The 20307-nt window shown below is 43.9% G+C and overlaps 1 long non-coding RNA gene across 1 annotated transcript; it reads right to left on the bottom strand.

Moving 5' to 3' along the window:
* Positions 1-14888: 14888 nt before the first annotated feature.
* Positions 14889-17652, bottom strand: LOC311421288. Its single transcript, XR_014684791.1, has 3 exons — positions 17581-17652; positions 15751-15883; positions 14889-15053 (listed from the first exon to the last, which is right to left on the bottom strand). It is a non-coding gene; the product is annotated as an uncharacterized lncRNA (long non-coding RNA).
* Positions 17653-20307: the final 2655 nt, after the last annotated feature.

The raw sequence follows: 20307 nt of genomic DNA, 5'->3' as shown, positions 1-20307 counted from the left end.
GTGATAGAAATACTTGTCCTGTTTTCACTGTCCGGCTCTGTCATGCTGCTGCACATCAATTCCCTTCGCTCTTTCAGGGTGTGGTCTCGATTAATGTTTGCACACTGTAATTTGTGATGTTGCTCAGTTTAACAGGACAAAATTTGCCAGTCCAAACCCTGTCTTGGTGCGAGGGTGAGGTGCTTATTAAGATCAGGTTTCTTTCGTGATCAGACATCTGTCTCTTGTAATCCCACAAGCCAAATTTGTAGCGCAGCTTCGCACGGCAGCAGTGGCTGGGAGATAATGGGCTGGTTACGAGGAGGCCGGGGGGAAGTGGTAAGAACGAGCCCCACAGATATTTCTTGTATGAACATTGTTTTTCTCCCTTATGAAGAAGCTTTGTTGGGACGCAACGAGTAGGGCCACACAGGTCAGATTTGCAAGAAGTCTTTTTGCAAACCATGCTGGATGTGCAGATGTTCCTGTCTCTTGTCTGGGTGATTGCACCATGGCTGCTCTGATCACATCTGCTGTGCTGCAGTCTCTGTAGCAGCTTCTGTTTATGGGGAAGGCTACCATAGGGTCACAAGCCTTAAAGGAGCTATTTGTGCAGTTCTGGGTGTTTTTAGCAGTCCCTGTATTTTCAGAGATGGGCCTGGTTTCCTTTCAGAGGCAGCTGTTATATGATGTAGAAAGAGGACGTGCATCTCCCAGCTCTTCCCAAGCAGGCAATCCCGACCCGTTCGGCTGGAGCAGCAGCCAGGTGGGGAGGGAGGTACGGAGTGCTGGGACAGCGCCCCGCGTGTTTTCTCATGGTTGAAGAGATGAAAAGGCTTGTGAATGGACATCAGCAGCCTGGCCTCCCCCTCCTTGACTCATTGTGGGCCAAACCTCCTCAAACGCGTGTCCTGCTCTGTTGTGTATCCAAGTCTGGAGTCTGTGCCAGAAGGAGAGGCTGAGTTTATGGTTGTGCAGAGGAATGGGGCTGCTATGGGAAGGGCTGCAGTCGGGAGGGAGGCCTGGTTAAGCCGGAGAGCCCAGCTGGGTGGACTGGCCAGTTGCTCACGGCTAAGAGCTAAAACCGCAGAGCAGAACTGTTCCAGAGTGTTGCTGAGGTGGCCAATGAGTCTGTACGACAGCCTGGCTGAGAGCTGGGCATCTTCAGCCTGAGCACTCGTGTGAAACCAAACACGAAGCACAGAAGGGGACGGCATCTAACTGGTGTCTGGGGAGGGTGTGCTGAACACCCCCTTCCAGTGCAGCAAGCCCCTCTGAGCGCGTTAGCATCCATCTGGTGGGTAATTAGCTGGCTCTCTAGTAGAAGAATCAGCGAAGGGATCTCTCTTCCCACATCTTGTAAAGTGCTTACTCTAATTTTTGTGACATCCAGCTGCAGGGTCTCTGTGTCTGTCATTACAGACCATTAAACTGCTTCAGATCCGTCTATGTGTTTAAGTAGTTCCTGACCCTTGGGTGACAGTGGCCGAGAGGGATCTGACCTTTTTCCAGTTCAGGAACATTAGCTTGGGTGTAATGAGTCAAAACCTTCCTGGCTAAGGAGGGTGAGTGCTCACAGGCTCCTGTCCTGGCAGGCTGGGCACGGGCAAAAACCACCTTGCACTGCGGCGTTGTGTTGTATTGCACTGCCTTTACAACCTGTTGGGTTGCTCCTGCTCTTACTGGTGAAGGGGAGAGTCTTCTCTCCAGTGAGAATCCCAGTCTCGCTCGGGTTTGTGCTTCACAGCACTCTTAGTGCTGGTCGGCACAGATCCGCCTGGGAGAGGCAGGAGGCAGCTGATGTGCTGCAGGGAACAAAGCACGCTGCCCTGTCAGCTCCCGAGAGCTGCGAGGAAAAGGTTTCTTAAAAACAAACAAACAAAAAGCGGATTGAGGAGAGGTTGATGACACTAGCGGAAGGACCAAAAAAGGGAATAGGCTGGATAAAATATTGTTTGACTCAATGCATAATGCTTCCTTTCATTAAAGTGCCTCTAATCTTTTCTTCTTAATTGAAATTAATTTATTATTTTCAGTTCGAAACTATGTAAGCACTTTCAGGCTGATGACTCTTATTTTTCCAGCTGAAGTGACAAATCCAACATAAATTTGCAATGTTTTTGTTGACCCAAATATGCCTGTTTTCCTTGGGCAGGGATAAAAGTTCCAGCTGAGAAACTCAGCCTGCTTCTAATCTGGACAACACCTTCTGCCTAAGGATACTTTCATTCATAAATAAAAAGACAAATATCTGGATGGAAACGAAACACGGGAAGTCAGTACGTGCGCTGTCAGAGTTGAGAATTTCATACAAACTGACAAAAAGTGAAATTGAAAGAAACTGGGCAGCATGGTGTTAATTAAAACCCTCCAGCGAGCCAAACTTACAGGTTTATTTTCTCAGAGAGAATTAATGATAGCGTGTGTGAAAGAAGCTAGTTGTTCTGATTAGCCTGTCACTGCGTAAGGTGGTGTCGTGACTTCTGTGATGTTATCCCATCTCTGAGGTATCCTTAAGAGCAGTGAACTTCTATAAATCCCCTGAGCTAGAGGTTTGCATAAATCAATTAGTGTGTATGTAGGAATGCGTGGGGCAGCAGGGCAGGTAGGAGACCTGCCATCTTGGCCACTGGTCCCACGTCGTCTCACAGCAATGGTGAGACTGGTGTCTCTGTTGCCTGGTCAAAACAGAAGAGTTTTGAGCCTATTTTGTGCTAAAACAGAATCCTCTAGATACTGCACATGTCCAGGATGAAGATACGAGGCTTTCTTTAGTTGTCAACGAGTACTTTCTCCTCACAAAAAGATGACAGGAAAGCATTACAACATTAATTGCTGGCAGAAGCGATTCTCCGAAAGGTGGATCTGGTCTCAGCTGTTTAAATGTTTACTTGCTGGTGCTTGATTAATAGCTAATTAGAGAAATATGATTTTATGTAGTTTTTAAATCTGTGAAATGTTGTGTCATTCAAGGCTGTAATTATTTACCATGCTGGGCTGGACCTGCTGATGGTCTTCACTGATGTCCAAAGAAATAGCTGGCATGAATATAAGCGTGAGACTCCTTGGAAGGGATAACTTTCTGGAGGACTATACAGGCCCATGTGTGCGTATGAAATTAATGAACTGGAACTGGTGTTTTTTGTTCCTGTACTTTTTTCCCTTTAATGGAAAGTTAGAGGGTTGGTGTCTCTTCTAAGAAAGGTGGAAGGCACGCTTTTGGTTCTTTGTTTTCTGTTTTCAAGGCGTTCAGAGCTGAATTTAGGTAGCTAAGTAACAGGGTATTAAAGTGTGTCATGTTAGGTGGCACTTAGTAATGTTGGGACTTCTCCGAAAACTGCAGTTGTGAGGTATCTTGACTGTGGGCCAAACTCCTGAGCCATCAGCTCTGGTGCCACCGCGAGCATGCAAAGGGAAGTGCCTTTCCCAGGGGCACTCACTGGAAGCCATGTCTTTGGGTGTCTGCTGAAACAAATTGTGCTGTAAAGATTCAGTAACGAGTAAACGTGCATTTCTGCTACCCTTTAAGACACTTCCTTGTGTTTGGAAATCTTCCATGAAGTCCTTAAAGGCACAGAAGAAAACATAAGTAAATTTAACAATGCACATCAGTTCATGCAGAAGGGAAAGGTAAGGGCGGAGGAGTATAATTCTGAAGGAAATCAAAATACACTGGCCTTCTACAAATTCAGAGTAGATAAACTGTTTACCAGTGACTACCTAGTTTGGGAGAGTGATGTATTTTGAAATCCATCTCTAAATAAAAAAGCATTTTGTGCAGTTGCAGTAATTAATGGTTGCTTTCTTGCAATAGCCTCCAGAAAACTAACTCATGCGTTTGACAGCAAACATGAATATGCTTGTAAAACTGAAGGGAATCGTTAGGCTTGTGTGAGCTTGATCACTTAAAAACAAACCGAGAAGCTGAACATGGAAGCATGTTACGACTTAGGGGCTTGATTGAAGTCGATGGGAGTATGTCAGCAGTAAGCCCTATGGAAGGGGTGAGGGCCCAGCTCATTTGCAGCCTCGCCAGCTGGGGCACACGGATGAGCACAATGTACGTGTTAAAGCAGCACACTTGAGGTGCTGAACTGACCAAGTGACGGGGATTTTAAAAGAGAAAGGAAATTGTAACACCTTTATAGGAGATTGCTTTGGAAAATTGGACCTCAGTGTAAGCTGGTGTGACACGACGGTGATGTGCTGAGATCACCGGGCGCTCTTCTAATGTCACTTCCTTCTTCCTCTGACTACATGGAGTTCCTGTAGGACAAAATCTGATTTATTTACGAGGGTAGAGAAGGGGAGGATTATGACAAACTATGTAAATACTAAAAATTTCAAAAAAAGTAAGCAAAAAGGTGATGCAGATTGCCTCTCTCTTTGCATTTGCTTACTATGGTTATCCCATCCAGTAAATTTGCAGGCATGAGTTTCCAGAAGTGTTCATTAGAAAAGCTTACGAGGAAAAATAGCCAAAAATAAAATAAAATAAAATAATGCTGTGGTGCTGCAGATGATTTTCTTCTATATATCTGGCCATGCATCTCAGGGTTTCTCAAAATTTCTTCTCAGGCAATCTGAATGTTTAAGGTTTGGTCTGTATGTTAGGAAGTTACCAAGGCATCAGTTTTCAAAATATTCTGAACTATAGAAAATTCATACACTGAATAATGTGAAGAAAATGCTATTTATTTGCTTTAAGTCTGCTCATCGAAGTGTAAGATGGCATAGCAACTTGTTGAAGATGAGGTGCATAAAGTATACTGAGAATAACTCATATTATAGAAATTAAATATCTGTTCTCTATCTGCTCCTAATCTGCATCACGGAGTGCAGAACATAGGGTTCTTACAGCCCAGATGCATCCAGGTACACCAAACATACTAGTTACCAGGCAATTTTAAATTTTCTACTTAAAGGGATGAAATCTTCATTTGGTTCTGGGGGTTTTTGCTCTTACTTATAGAGAGGTGAATCAGGAATAACTCCACTCTGATCTACCCGTTTGGATAGAGAACAGATCACGTGAGCTGTAAATCAACACTTCTCTCCATAGCAGGGGCTTCACATAAGCTGTTCAGAACATCTTTATCATGTTTATCGTGTAATGGTTTGGGTTGGAAGGGACCTTAAAGATCATCTAATTCGTCCTCCCCACCCCCATGCTCTCTAATGTTGTTTCGAGTTGCCTCTTGGACCACGTAAGAATGCTTAGTCCCTGGCATTACCACAATTATGAGTTTGACAATTTCCTGATAGATTGTTTATCAAAGAAAATATTATGTCAATAATGTCTAAAAGCTGTAGCAATATTGCTCCCACCCCAGAGATGTAAACACTGTGTTATCTCATGGCACAGCCTTAAATGACGCCACACATCTTGAAATAACATGTCCAAATGTGTCAGAGGAAGAGATTGTTAAAGCGTTTGCCTTATATTACCTGCCTGCCAGCAAATGGGTGGTGAGAGACCTAGAGTTTAATTTTTTTCTCCCCCCCCCCCCCCATTAGGCAGATCATGCAACTATCTAAACACAGTTCTGGAAAACCTGTTTGCTAGCTTACTCACAGCCCCAAATGGCTTTGGGTTGCAATAGTGCAATGCCTAATGCTTCGGGGGGGGGGGATGAGGGGAGAGGGAAAAAAAACACAGCAAACCCAACCCAGTGCACCTTCTAGAACAACATCTTCCAAATTTGTGAATATTCTGGGGGAGGGATGAAGGTGGGGGGGGAGGGGGAATGGCCTGTGTGTGAAACCACGAATTATATTATGTCTGCCAAACCCCTTTGAGAATTGGACCAACTGTCGGTTCAAATGATTTGTGATTATCCAAACTTTACTCATCAAAGGTTTTTATGAGTTCACTTTGGCAAAGGCTGTGTTTTTCCATGTGGTGAAATCATACACCTGGAAAACATGCAGCCAAAATGGTGTGGAGGTTGAATAACCCTCCTTGTTCTCCAAAAGCTCTCGAGTTTTAAGCATCATGGTAGTTCAAGTGTTTGTAGTGCTATAAAATTTGTACAACTTTACTGTAAACCTGACTCTTGCATAACCCTCTTGGCCAGATGATTGGCAGCTTGGTTGTGATCTTGTAACACAAAAAGGAACAAATATTGGCCTGAAGTTTTTACTGTACAGAGGGAAGAAAGCTGAAAATCTTTACCTTTGTACAAGCTGTGTGTGCATGGTGGCATGGAAGACATCCTGCAAAGCAGCAGCCTATGAATAATGCTATTTTATGGTTTGTTTCACAAACAGCGTACAGAGCCTGATCCAAAATCAGGCAGCTCTGGGATGGAGAGCAAGCAAGCAAGGTGGTGGCCGTGCTTCACAGAAGTGATGGTGGGAAGCTGACAGAAGATATTGGCAGGAAAGTCAGGAGAAAGGGTATGTCTCAGCAGTACTTGATGTTGACCTTGAAGTTACCTTACCCAGTCTGTCTGTGTTGCTTCTGGCAGCCTGTACCAAAGCCACTTTATATCGCCCTCCTAATTTACAAGTTGGGCCCTCCTAAGACTTGTTTTCAGGCCAGCTTGCCTCTCCCTGTGGGCAGCAGGGAGAAGCAGAGCTGGGGAGAAGTGGGAGTGATGGCACTGCTGTGGGTTGGCTTCTTTGCCATGAGCCTGTGCTGGCTCCAGACAAGGTTCAGGGCAGCACAAAGTTGGAGGACTGGCAGTGGTGGGAACGATCGCTGATGTGTAACTGAGCAAAGGTCTCAGGATTGAGGTGGGACCAGTGGTAAATCGTGGCTTTGCAACCTTGAGGTTAACCCTAAGGGCTTCCTGGGTATTGGGTGGGTCACTGAGCGTGGCTGAAAAGGCATAACTTGTTAATTGAAGAGTCCTTCCCCTATATGGTGTATAATTTTATTTTCCAGTTGCAATTAAGCTGGAGTTGTCTAGGAAAAATGGTACAGCAAAATTCTCAAAATGGTGCCATGAAGTAAAAGAGGCATAAAACTGGTGTAACAGAACTTGTGAAGCTGTAAAGGAGTTGGGCATGGCAAACATCAGTTTCTAGAATGCAATGCCCAGTCACTTGCCTTTCTGTTTACACAACAAAATAGCCTGAAGAGAGTTAATATGTTTAGAAGACGGCACTTGCATGTCTTTCTAATGGGAGAGGAAGCTCAACAAATTGATGTGACTCAACAAATTGAGTATACAGAACAGATCATAGCCCTGATTAGGCCATTTGCAGAATGGTTTGAAGAGCGCTGGCCTCTGGCCAGTGAGCTACTTCTTACTTGCAAGGAGCATGGCTCATGATCCTCATTGTTTGCCTAATGCTGTTCTAGGCTTTGTCTGAAGCAATGATGATCTCGTACTCACTGCATACGCTCGCTGCTGCCTGCTTAGCATAATGCAGGCCTGCACCACGCGTGGCTACGGCCACACTACAGAGGCTTCACCGCAGCATAACTGCAGACCTCTTCCTCTAAGACTGTATAAATGGCACAGATTAAATATACTATGGGTAACATAAAATGGAATTTAAAAGAATATGGATAGCTTAATATGAAAGTCATGAATAATGCTGCATAAAATGCCTGAGCTATTAGTTCACTTATAACCAGTGTTCCTGTGCACAAATCTGTGTGCTGGTTTTGCAAACTGTAATATAAATGGTCTTTGTTCTTGTCTTTATGTAATAACACCCCTCCTAATATCTAGACACCCTTATGTATATTTTATGCATACATCTAATTTAGTTGTTAAATATTGCTCCAAAACCCACACGTACACCAGAAGAACCATATATTGTCAAACTGGTTTGAAATCTATAAAGAAGCAGTGCTTGGGAAGGGAAGGGTTGAAAGCTCAAGAATTAATCAACATTCCTTTCAATTTAGTGGCCTTGTAATATGCTACTGAGTAGGAGGAGAAAAGAATGAGTCTGGTTGCTAGATTGGGTCCTCGCTTCCTGTGTTGACATGGGATGGGTGGAGCAGGATGGTAATGGTGTCCCCAGCCCTGGAAGGAAGAAACTGCCACTTGCTCTTGATGGGACTTTCAGGCTTTAACTCCGAGTGAAAGATGTTAGATTCTCTGCTCAGGATGGTTTTCTCCCTTTCAAGTTAATGCTAATGCTCCTTCTGTTAAATTTTAATCTCTTGCCTTTGAGGAAACCACTTCTTGTCCTGGAATACATCACTGTGGTCTTGACTTGGAGGGTCTCGCGGCTGCCAGGCACGGGACTGGGACCTCCCGGCTCTGTCCCGTGCTGGAGCCGTGGCAAGAGGCTGTGAGTGCCTGGAACCCCAGGGGCAAGCCAGGGAGAGGGAAGAGGCTTTGAATTACCCAGCAATCTCAGCAAAGCCAAAAAAACAACAACAAAAAAAACACACTTGGGTTATTGGAAACCTGAACAGTGTTTGTGAATTCAGTGTTGGACTGATGGCTTTTGTCATTATTGCTTTCTTTTCTTGGTGTCTGCTATTGTGCGAGGGCAATAATCTGAAGGAGGAGGAAAGAAAAAAAAAAAAAAAAAGCCCAACCCCAAGGAGCCTGTAAACAAAGCTAAACTGTTAACACATGAGTCTGCCCTGAATGAGAAGGGAAGGGGAAGATGTTTTTCATTTTGTGATGAGTTGCTCGCTGGGAGCCAGTTTGCCATCTGTTTGTGGGAAAGCCCTAGGAGGAGCCTTTGACGTACAGCCCGTGGAGTTCCCTACCGCTCCCCCTCCAAACCATTCCTCGGCGTGGAAAGCCGAGCCTGCTGTGAAAGCACTGTGCTCTGGAAGTCTGCCATGTTCGTGCTGGGGAAGCCCGAGGCAAGATGCTTGCTCTGTGCGCCCTATGTCCCTCCCTGCACAGGAGGGACAGCCAGTGCATCCCTACTGTGCAGGGGTTTCGCAGGGGCTGTACTTGTTGTTTCAGGTGAGGTTGGGATGCTGAGTGGTGGGAGAGCACGAGCAAATCCTGAGTGATGGAGAAAGTGGGCATGGGGGATTTGTTCCCCAGTGGGAAGAGGCTTTTCTGCATGTTGTGGGGATGTTCAAAATTAAAAGCTCAGTGGTTGTGACCACCTGTAGATAAGTTTATCCATCAGCTGCAGATGTGCCCCATTCTTCTCCTCTGCATCCTCTCTCTGTCCAGCCAGTTCCCCAAAGAGGTTTCTCCAGAGGCCACAGAGAAGTTACTCTGTGGCTTCAGTTCTCAGGTGCCCATTACAGAGATGTTAAATACATAAATTAAAAACATCCTCCCTCCTCCTGTCCTCCCCCACACCATCTGGAGCACCCATCCCGTGACCTGCTTGGTAGAGCTGATGATGCAAGGGTAGAGATTACTTTTGCTTGCAAGAATCGCATGGCAGTTCCAGCCACGTATTATAATTCTGTGCCGGTTGGCGCCAACTAAATAATCTCTGTGATAGCCTTAGGAGCAGCTTTGCCATGAGATTTTAGAAATGATATGTTGTCTGCCTGTGAAAGTGCTGATTTAAACAAGTATTGGCAAATTTTCATGACAGTGAAATTCCATTCCCTGAACAGAACTGGGGAATTTTCCTGAATGTGTGGAAATGAGATATCTAGAGGAATACTGTAAATAGTGTGTCTGCCCTTTGGAGGAGACAAAAAAAAAAAAAAAAAAAAAAAAAAAGCTGCCCTCTGTTGTTCTTGCTTCTTTGAGAGTGAGAATTGTTCTAAAAATACAAGTGTTATGGTTCGATATGTTCTCTATCACAGGGAGGAAAGAATCTGTAACTCTTTTATTATTATTCCAGGAATTTTGCTCTGTAGCTTTCCAAAGCTAAGCACCTGCCCCTTCTATTGAGGGAAGGAGGTGAAGTTTATTAAGCCTGTTGTCTTGTTGACTTCAACACTTTGATGTCCCCCAGATTATCAAATTCTTTGCATTAGCATATGATAATTCCTAGCTATATTGATAGATAATTATACATGCAACTGCACTGTATCACATGATAGTAAATAAGTGAGTGATTCATCCTTTGTTCCTTGTGACTCTAGAAACTGGGTCTCCTGCCTCCTCAGACTGTCTCTAATTTAGACTACAAGCTTGAGGCATCAGGATCTGCTGTGCTACATCTATGGTTTGTCACAAGGGTTGTGGATTCTTCACCCAGTTACACCAGTGAGGGCAAGAGAGGTTTCCTCAAACCCAGGCTATGCTGGGAAGGTGGAAAGGCTGAGTCCTCCTGTACCTTTGACTCTTTTGAGGATAGTGGATATGTTCTTCCATTTAATGTATATTTAGAGCAGTGCTGCTTTAAGATCAAAAGAATTGCCCTGGATTTATACCAGGGCAGCTAAACATGGAATCATACATAATTCCCAAGCACATTTGTCTTGCAAGAGCCACACCTGATCTGCCTCCCAGCTCTTATTTACATAAGACATCTTCATTGTGTTGAGAACATCTGGGGTGGGGTTGCTTGCTGCCAGGGTGGGCAGCAGTCAGGGCCATGCGAGCCTGAACCCTACCGCGTCTGTAACCGTTGATCAGAAATGCTCACAACCCTTCCTCGGGCAGCAGGAGCCTCTCTCTGCTGGGTCTGTGCATTTCTGTGGTCTTAATGCTGTAACCTATTTTATCCCTGAACACAATGGGATGAAATCCTACGGAAGAAAGACATATCTCAAATGTTTCCAGGATGTGTACTTCAGTGATGCATGTGTAGTTTCTAGCACAGAGAGGATTAGAATAAATGCATTCTTTGTAGATGCTGTTTTAATCTTTCAAGCTAAACTTAGATCTCGGACACCTGTCTCTGCAGCAGTCTGTCTCTTGAGCTCATGAATTTTGTGCACAGCTGTCAGTGCTGTATGTGGGGTTCTCTTTTCAGCTGGCTCTATTCCCAGTTGGCTGAAAAGTGGAGCCTGTCTTAGAAAGAGAATTTCCACTCCTGCATACTTTGATGGAAACAAGAAGATATAAAACAAGATTTAATGACCCAGTTTTTTTTTCTTTTTTTTTTTCTTTTTTTTTTTTTTCTTTTTTTCTGGAACCATTTATTAGCTGTTCTGTACATACTCAGTCTCTGGGGAACTAAGTTACATATTATGATAAGTATAGAGTGCCTGTTCCCTATGGACTTTGTTTCATGATTTATGTGGATAAAATAAAGCATATAAACTAAATAAATTACCTTGGATAGCTTACTTTGAAATAGAACTCCGGGAAGTACCACGAGGTGGCCAAATGAAATGCTGACCCCAAATCAGTGGTGCTAAAGTGAGGATAGCATCTCTTGCCCTTACTTTTAACTCAGAGATTGAAGATTGCAAAGGGAAGGGGAAAGGCTGTTAGGAAAAACATCCACCTATGTCATCTTGCTTCCTCTGGGACTGATTAGATGGAGGCAATGTGTCGGAAACAGACTGGCTTCACCGTGAGCTTAACTGCAGATGGTGTCTGTGGAGTCTGCGGTGTGGCTGGCTTTGCGCTGAGAAATGACCAGCTGAGATGTTGGATCCCACTGTGCTCCACTTGACTTCTTGGGACGGGAGCAAAAGCAAAGCTGCTTGAAATGAAGGATGTCTTGCTAGGACCTACAGCCTGTGCAAGCCTTGCTCCTGTGTAAATGGGTATCTTCAGTCTTCTAGTCCTAGTTGGCTTAGGTGCAATTCTTCAGCTCCAGATAAACAAGCAAGTCTGCGTTCTCAAAAAAGGTAGTTACTGGGTGTTCCTGCTCAGAGGGAAATCTTGCCCTCAGGTTTCTGCACAGAGTTTAAGAAGTCTGTTGCCATAGGAGGGAAGCATAAAAGTGACGTCTTGTCTTTTGTTAGCAGTAGCAGGGATGTGTTTCCAGAGGAATGCTTGACTTCTTGCTAAGGTCAAGGGTGAGGTTGCAAGTGGAGGTCAGGTTTGCAGAGGTGCAATAATTGTATATATACATATATATATATATATATATATATGTATGTATGTATATATACGTATATATATGCGCTAGTAAAATATATATATATATTTATATATATTATATTTTTATTTATTTTTTATTTTTTTTACTAGCCTGTCATGCCCTGAGTAGTAACAAGGTGGAAAGGGAGCTCAAAAGTTTCAGTGCCACTTCTTGCTCGCTGCGAGTTCAGGCAGAACTGGAACTATCAGCAGTTTTCACCGTGCCTGGCTGTCTCTGGAAATGTAGATTGTTGTGCCATACCCCTGAGAAAGCTGGCTTGTTGTTTTCGCACGTTCTCTATGATAACACTATGGGCAAAGTAATTCTATATTTGGGAAGCAAAAAGCATAGTGTCCCTCGGGTGAACACGAGCCACTCTGCAGTTTGCAAGAGGCTACGGAAGCCATCAGCCACGTACCATGGGGGAAGGAGCCTGCTGGAGCCGTATCCTCTCTAGAAAGGAGAAGCAGCAGCCGAAGGAATTTGGCTCGTGTTAGATGATACACCTACACTACCAGATAATGATTTGATCAATCGGCAAGCTTGTCAGATCGGACCCCAGATAGGATGGCGGCGTGCCAGATGCTGGATCAGAGAGACTTTGTTTGATGTTATCGGAGTACAATTAGGTTACACGCATTGCTTCACGGCCTAGGCCAAGCGCGGGCAACCAGGAGGTGCGTTCGCCTGCCACTGGAGGCCCTGGGTGTGCCTGGCACCCGCGTCCCTGCTGCGGCAGCCGGGGGGCAGTGGGAGGGCACCCTGCAGCCCCTGCCCCCTTTGGTTCCCCCCTCAAACCCTGGTCGGCCAGCAGAGGAGAGAACAAGTAGATTCAGTTTCAGGAGACCTCGGGGCTTAGTAAAAAAAAGAAAGCTCAAAGGAATTACTCTGTAGAAGAGTAAAATACCAGGTGTAACATGCAGCTAATTATGCCACTGGTTTACAGGAGGGATTTTAAATGTTTCTTTCTGAAAAGCCTGAAAGGAAAAAAAAATCAAAGGGGAAAGATTGAAAAACAAGTATGAGAAGATATAAAACAAGATTTATATCTAAATAATTTCCTCTAATTGCTGTTAGAAGACATTAATTTTCCTTTTGATGCTCCACTTTACCTTAGGCTTTGCAGTACCTGCCAGGATGGCAGGGAGTCAAAGAGGATTAGCTCAGCAGCTCTCTACCTTAGTAGCCTCTGTAAAAGATTTAGCAATGGGAAGAATATACAAGGGTTTAAAAAAAAAAAAAGAAAAACCAATAAAACCCTAATTTAAACAGGCCAACTTCAACCTTCGTTTATCCTGTGTGATCATGATGACTTCACCAGCAACCCATGGGTACAAATGAGGTAGAATCTGGGTTCAAAGTGCCAGGGGTGTGTGTTGCTTTTTAAAGACACAGAAGTGCCTGATGTATATGTGACTGCACAGGTGTCAGCAGTGGTTTCAAAACCATTTCAAGTGGAAAACATTTTGACCATACAGAGAACCAGCCTAAAACCCATGCGCCAATTAAGGTTTACCTAAGTCTTGCTCTGGAAAGCAACATTAAAAAATGCCCAGGGGTAAACTATGGCTTTGCCGAAGGGGCATTTTGCCTGGGGAGAATCCAGACAGAAGCAACATGATAATGTTTAATTTGCCCTGATTTTGATAAGCTTCCTTTCTAGCTTGCACACACGGGGGACATCTCACGCTGTCTGCAGCAGTGTTTGGGCTGTGATTCCACTGTTGTCCGTTTTTGTCTCTTCTCTGTCTGACAATTGTGCAATTTTCTTGATGGAGGCTGGGAGCGCAGGGATTGCAACTTGCCTGGGAGTTTGCTTGCTGAGACTAAGTCTGGTAGTGATGCCAGTTGGATGGGTCAAACGCTTTTTGTTTCACCTCTTTCTTTGTCAGAGATTTTCAGTTTAAGAGGACTTCTTGATCTCTGGTTGCACCTGAAACCCAAAATTGCTTTTAGTGGTTGTGGCAGCTACTTCCCAGCTTGACTCAGAGGTACAGATTCCCATTCAGTTCGACGGGAGTGGGAAAGTCCACATTCCTTAGGCTGCGCTGAATATCTCAGCCTGGAAGTGTTGTTTATCAAATCTTCTCTTAGATGAACCTTGCGGTAATTCTCCATTAATTTATTTCCTCCAGTTATTACAATGAGTTCTGCTCAGGGGTATCCTAGAAAACCACTTGGAAGCATCAGCGGAGAAAAATGAAGTGCGGTTGGCTGTAAGAAGCACCCTATGCCACATCATAAGGCTCGATCCCTTATTTTCCCACTGCTTTAATCTATTCTGTTCTCTGTGTAGGGCTTAAACAAAAGTAACCGAAGAAGATACTGTCTCTTTGTTTTTGTCCTGCATATCATTTTGTACTAGGCAGCGATTCTTAAACAGCTCATAGCTCAGCAATCGTATAGACAGGCCTTTTGGGTGAACAATAAAAGAGATGCAGAAATAATGAGAATCAAAAGCTGCTTTTAAGTTGCAGGTAGAAGTTGCAAATAAATCACCTATGTCAGATGAAAATATAGGAATGTATAGTGTGTACTAACTGTCCGGTTCACTAAGGTCATGGTTTTCATGAGCGTCATTCTCATTTAAGCACTGTAATAAATAGCCAGGCTGTCCAAGAGAGTCAGCGTGTTGAAGACATGCACTAGTTGTTGAGCTCTCCTAAAAATCTGGTCCCACTAAATCAAGAGCAGACAGTCTCCCCTATTCATCTCCTTGTCTGGTGGTGGTTAAACAAATGCTTTTGAGTCTGAGGAACATTAAAATTCTGCAGCTTCCATAAATGACTTTGATTTTAAGATGAACAACGAGATGTTACAATCAAAACCAAAACCGCTGCAGAATGTAGCATTGAAGGAAGCTGTGCTAATTTCTTCAGAAACAAATGTAGAAGTTTGTAACATGAAACAGCTGACCACGAGCCAGATGCTTCAAAGTGATAACAAGTAGTTCAGGAAGCCCCCAATAACTTTGGCTTTCCAGAGAACTTTAAGATCCATATGTATACCTTTAGGGGGGAAAATACCTTGGTAAATACAGTAGTTCTCCAGATACAAAAATATGAACGAATAGGCAATGCTTGCAAATGCAGTGAGTGCTTCTGGAAGGGTGGGATCAGTAGACTTGTCCTTTTGAATATCAAGTTAGGTTATTAAATTCTTTTGCACAAGAAGCACCTGCAGAGTAGAATCTGTAAGAACAAAAAAGGCTTTCAGTTGCTTTAATATTTGATGAAATCCCATTACTATCATATTTATAAGAAGTTCACAAATCCCTACCAACATTAGAAGATTTCAAACAACTGCTCAAGAAAACACGCATTATTTTTGATTCTTCATTCCTGCTTCAGAAAACTATTCAAAGGGGTCTATGCCCTCTGTCAAATCCTTTACAGGCTGACCATAGTCTGACCTGTTACACCCTTTTTAGTCACAATATGACCACATTTAGCCCATTTACTCAGTTTTGTACGTCACACTGGGTAATGGTGCAGACTCTGAACTAGGTAACAGTGGCCTGAGTTCTAAGTAATAGCAGAGTTACTGGGACTTTCTAGGATCAGACGTTCTTAAAAGGACAGCCTGTTCTGCTGTCAGACTCCTCAGTTTCAAAACAATAGATGAGTGTTTGGGAATTGAGGGAAGGAAAGCTAGTCTCCTACAGGAGATAAGATCTGATATAGAGGTCTCGGAGAGAAAAGTATGGCTGAATTTATAGTTGCTGGAGTGACTGCTCGGTATCTTATTTATCTTTTTTTACATTCATCTGAACACATATTTATTGCTTCTCAAATGATTTTCTGTCACTAAACACGTTATGTCCAAAGAATTCAAGGAACTCTTGGAGGGGAAAAAAAAAAAACGAACAAATTTCATACAGCCTCCTACCTGCAGTTTCTTCTGTTGGGGGCAAAACTTTTAAAGGCAGTCAAATTGGTTATTATCTGTCATAACGAGATTTCTTTGTACTGCCAGGTGATGGATATCAAGTCTTCCTGAGGGGACATCATAGTGCTGGTTGCTGTACAAAACAAAGACAATAATATCTAAGTACGTTTCAGAATGTTTTTTATGTGGTCATGTGTCATGCCTAGGATTGCATACAAAATCCTGAGGAAGGTGAAGGAGAGGAAACTGCCATTTTCTAGGAGTGCTTCCGTACTTTATCCAGCAGGCTGATGCACAAACAGTGTTGAAGTAGCTTCCAGTCAGTGCCCTTATGGATGCCACTGGCATGATCCCTCAGCGGTGGGAGGGATGCTGGACAGGGAGCATGGAAGGGAAGACCTCATGTTCCAGCAGAGATGGAATTCACTAATATCAAATGTTCCTTTTTATCCATTTATTTTTTCCCAACTATCCTCCTATAAGCAAAATTTGAGAGTTACCAGTCAGGGAACTGCAGGTCTTGCTTTCCAGTTTTGTGCATCGTGTCTATCAGCTACACATGCTGAAATTCCCAATCTCGGTTTCAGGGTGCAGTGCTTTCCAGTTTCAACTCCTCCTGTCTCTGTCTGGGCCTTTTTTCATGTCTCTGTATCACACAGTGCTATATATTTTAGTATGGTATCTAAATGTCTTTGAATCCTTCCTTCTCTTTCATGGACTTACCTCAGCTCCCTTCCCCTAGTGACTTTGACTGGAGCTGTAAACACTCATAACCTCTGAAAGCTCTGAAAGTCAATCCCAAGCTCTCTGAATGACAAAAGCAAATTAGGGAGTGATTTTTTAAAGAAAAAATATATATATATATATATATATATATTTACTTATTTTGGCAGTGAGGGGCTTATTTACTTGCCTGGGAGCCTGGGGCATAGCCAAAGAGAGACCTGAACATGTTCACAGCCCCAGTTCATACTGGCTGTGCTAGACAGTGCTGCTGCCTTATATTAGAAGAAACTTGATGATTAAAAAGAAACAGCTAGCTATATCTAATTTAATAAGATACAACCCATGTGGATCATAAAAGGGAGATCATAGCTGATTAAAACTGCATGAATTGTTTTAAGTGCATTCCTCAATTTTTAGACTAGAACAAAGGAGATGACCTGATTTATCCTGGAATATGGAGATAGATAAGAGCAACTACCTCGGCTAGACTTTTCCTCTGCCAACTCAGGATTGTATATTTAAAAACTAGTCTGGACAAACACTAGCTGTGTGCCAAGCAGCAATGTTTCCATCGCTTCCCTTGGAAGATTATTCCATACACTAATAGATCTTCTTGTCAGGAGGTTTTTTTCTTGCAGCCTGATTCACCTCACAACATTAAGGAACTGAGGCAAGAGTCTAATAGGTTTTTTCCCTTGTGCCTTGCTCCTCTGCCTGTGTCTCTAGGCTGCAGCCACAGTATGCAGAGTGCTGCTCAACCAGATTATCAAGCATTTGGGAAGACTTTGTACGAAAGCAGCCTGCTCCGAAAAGCCAGGTTAGAGGCTGCTTAAAAATTGGCTTCCGGACAGCAAATAGAGGATGTCACAGCCAGGAAGCTGTACGGGACGGGGAGGTGTGGCAAGGGTCAATTTTAGCTATGCTTTTGTTTCCTTCATACATAGAAATGATCTCTGCATGTTTTAGGCTTGAAACAAATTGCTGTTCAGGCAAAAGGAGACCAAGAGAGAAGGCTTTTTTGTTAATGTCAGAGTGGTGGCATGACAGCGAAGTGAGCAGACCTGTCTGTACTTCTGTCCTTATCCCCGGTCAGTCAGCACTTACCCCCTGGGCTTTGTGGTGCTCGAGCATCATCCTTACGTGCTGCAGGTCATCTGTAAATAAATAAAAGCAAAGCAGAAGCAGTTTAAATAGGCTGCCTTAATGTATCGGTCTGATAACTGATTTATGGGACTCTTTCCACTCATGTGAATTGGCACAGCTCTGCTGGCTGAATTAGGGCTGCGCGGATTTACACCAGCTGAGGATGTGGCTCGTTGCGTTTAATATACTAGGAACTCTCAGGCCAAAAATAGCCATAGATACCTTGAAAGGAAATGCCATGTGAAATGCTGACCGAGAACAAGCCTGTTGGGAGGAGGAGGAGGGGAGAGTTGGTGGTGACTAATACACTACGGCCATCTGCACAAATTGGCAGCTGTAAAGTAAAAGCAAGGAGGTTATTGCACTATATATATATTGAAGCATTAAGTGTAAAGCATGTGGATATACTGTATGGAAGCATTCAGCATTAATCAGCGGGGAATGTGAAATAAAACACGTAGGCTATTGTGTGCAGTTTTAGTTACCTTATTATGGGAAGCGTGCCGCACATTTGAGAATGCAGAAGGAGCAGTGTAGGGCAACCAAAGTTATTCAGGGATTTGGGGAATGAATTATAAAGAAAGATTAGCTAGGCTTGGCCTCTCTAACTTTGAAACAAGAATCGTGTTGAGCTGAGCAGCTTGCTTAGGCATGGTGATACTGAATTGGAAGCTCAGGAAAATAATACTCAGCTGAGCTCTTTGACAGACTTGCTGGAAAAAGCACCGTGAAAGATTTGGAGGGTACAGCTCTGTTGCAATGAGCTGAGGCTGACCCTGAATCTACAGGCAGGATTTTAGAGCAGGTGCAGATGAGAGCACAGGGAATTTAACCACCTGAATTTCATTCTAAATTTGAAGTTGGAGGATACTTTTATGGTGAGGGAACAGAGAAAACATGGAACTGTGGCCTGCTGAGGCACTGGTGGTGCTGGCTCTTACCAAGGGACTCTATATTTCTTCTTTGTGTGCTGAAGTCCCAGTCATTGACTTCTCAGGATGTAAAAAGGAGGACCCAGAAGCCTGGACTCAAGTGGTTCTTAATTTCAGTGTGTCTTAGTTTTCATTGTGATGTTTTTAGTCAGGTTTTCTGGAAAGCTTTTTGGAGAATTCAGCCTATTTTTGCCTTTCTGTACAGAGGAGCTCTTTCCAACCTACCCTTTGTATTATTGGGAATTAAATTGGGACACTTAACCTGTCCACAGTATTTCAGATCACCCACCTGTAGTACAAGAGCAAAGACAAATCTGCAATACCTTGGTGATCTGGATATTTGTGACTGCATCTGTGCATGCGGAATTTGTGGCTTAATGAACATCTGAGAGGGGATTCGAGGTCCTCAGGTTAAAGGCCCATATCCTGTAAAACACCACATTATGATTATTATATTCCTCTTCATTGATCAGCTGTCAGGGAGACAGACTCCAGTGCCACTTCGCTGATGGAACGGCAGCAATACAAATACCAGCGCCGCTCTGCAGAGCAGCTTGTAGTAATGCTGCCAAGCGCAGCTCCAGTAATTGCCTGGCAGCGATACAGGCAGTAGTGCTGCCCCATTGATCAGCTGCTCGGCACCGACACTCCAGCGATGCTCGGCACTGCTGCGGCCTCCAGAGCTGCTCTGCAGACCCAGCTCCAGGAGGTCCTCATCCACCTGCTGGATGTCCTGCTCCAAGAACCACATCGGGCTGCCCAGATGGGGCCTTGATGATTTATTTGGTTTCCCACCTGATTTCTGTCTCAGCCATGGTGGAATATGCTGCACTAATGCAAAGTTGCTCCACTTGAAAGCCTGAGGCTCACAGCCTGATATTCTGAGTACTTGCCACAGTCCCCAGCCCTCTGCTCTGCCATCCAGCACTGCTCCACAGGTGGACAGGAATAAGTCTTTAAAAATAATAAGAACGGAGATACAGCGGTGCCTGCAAGTGAATCGTTCCCTAGTGTTTCAAAGGCTGGGGGTGAGAGGTGGGAAAGGAAGTTGATCTGAAAAGCAGCCAGCACAGGCTGCTGGTATTTTAGCAGGGGACTCCCTAACAAATGTGCTCCTTTCACCTGGCTGATTGCTCCCGAGGAACAGGAAGCGTGCTGCTGGGGGAGGCAGGCAGGCGAAATAACTGAGCACATGAGGTGAGTTGGCACGGGCTGGTTTCCATGCTGTGCCGCTGGAAAAGGAACAGATGAAGGTGTTGCTCTGCTGCATCCTGCGGTGGCTGGTTCTGCTCGTCCTGACCGGTCCCCTGGGGCTGTACATCTCTTGCTGGTTTGTGTATATGTAGCAGGGGAAGATGCCCCCATCAAGGCTCCTACGTCTGTTCTTTTTTTTTTTCTTTCTTTTTTTTTTTTCTTTTCTTATATTCACCTAGGAAAGACGATTTCTGAGTTCAGCAAAGCTTGTACATAATGAAGGGAATCTGGACTTCTGCTGTGAGGAAGTTCACCAACACCAGCTCTGTATTGCTTTTTTCTCCTGGGGTTATGCTGATGAACATACTTCACAGTTAAATTCAGGTGGCTGGTCTTTACTTGGTGTTACTTTTTTTTTCTGTTTTGTGTTTTTTTTTTTTTTTTTTCTTCACCCCAGGACAGTTCAAATGTGTTAATTACCCTGAGGTAAAGGAGACATCTTTTAATGTGAAGGCTATCCCTGCATATGTGAAATATTTAACACTTGGTACGCTGAGACTTG

The sequence above is a fragment of the Aythya ferina genome, assembly GCF_964211825.1.
Source record: "Aythya ferina genome assembly, chromosome: 19".
Lineage (NCBI taxonomy): Eukaryota > Metazoa > Chordata > Aves > Anseriformes > Anatidae > Aythya > Aythya ferina.
Note: the sequence above shows the minus strand (reverse complement) of the source record. Positions and strands in the feature narration are given on the sequence as shown.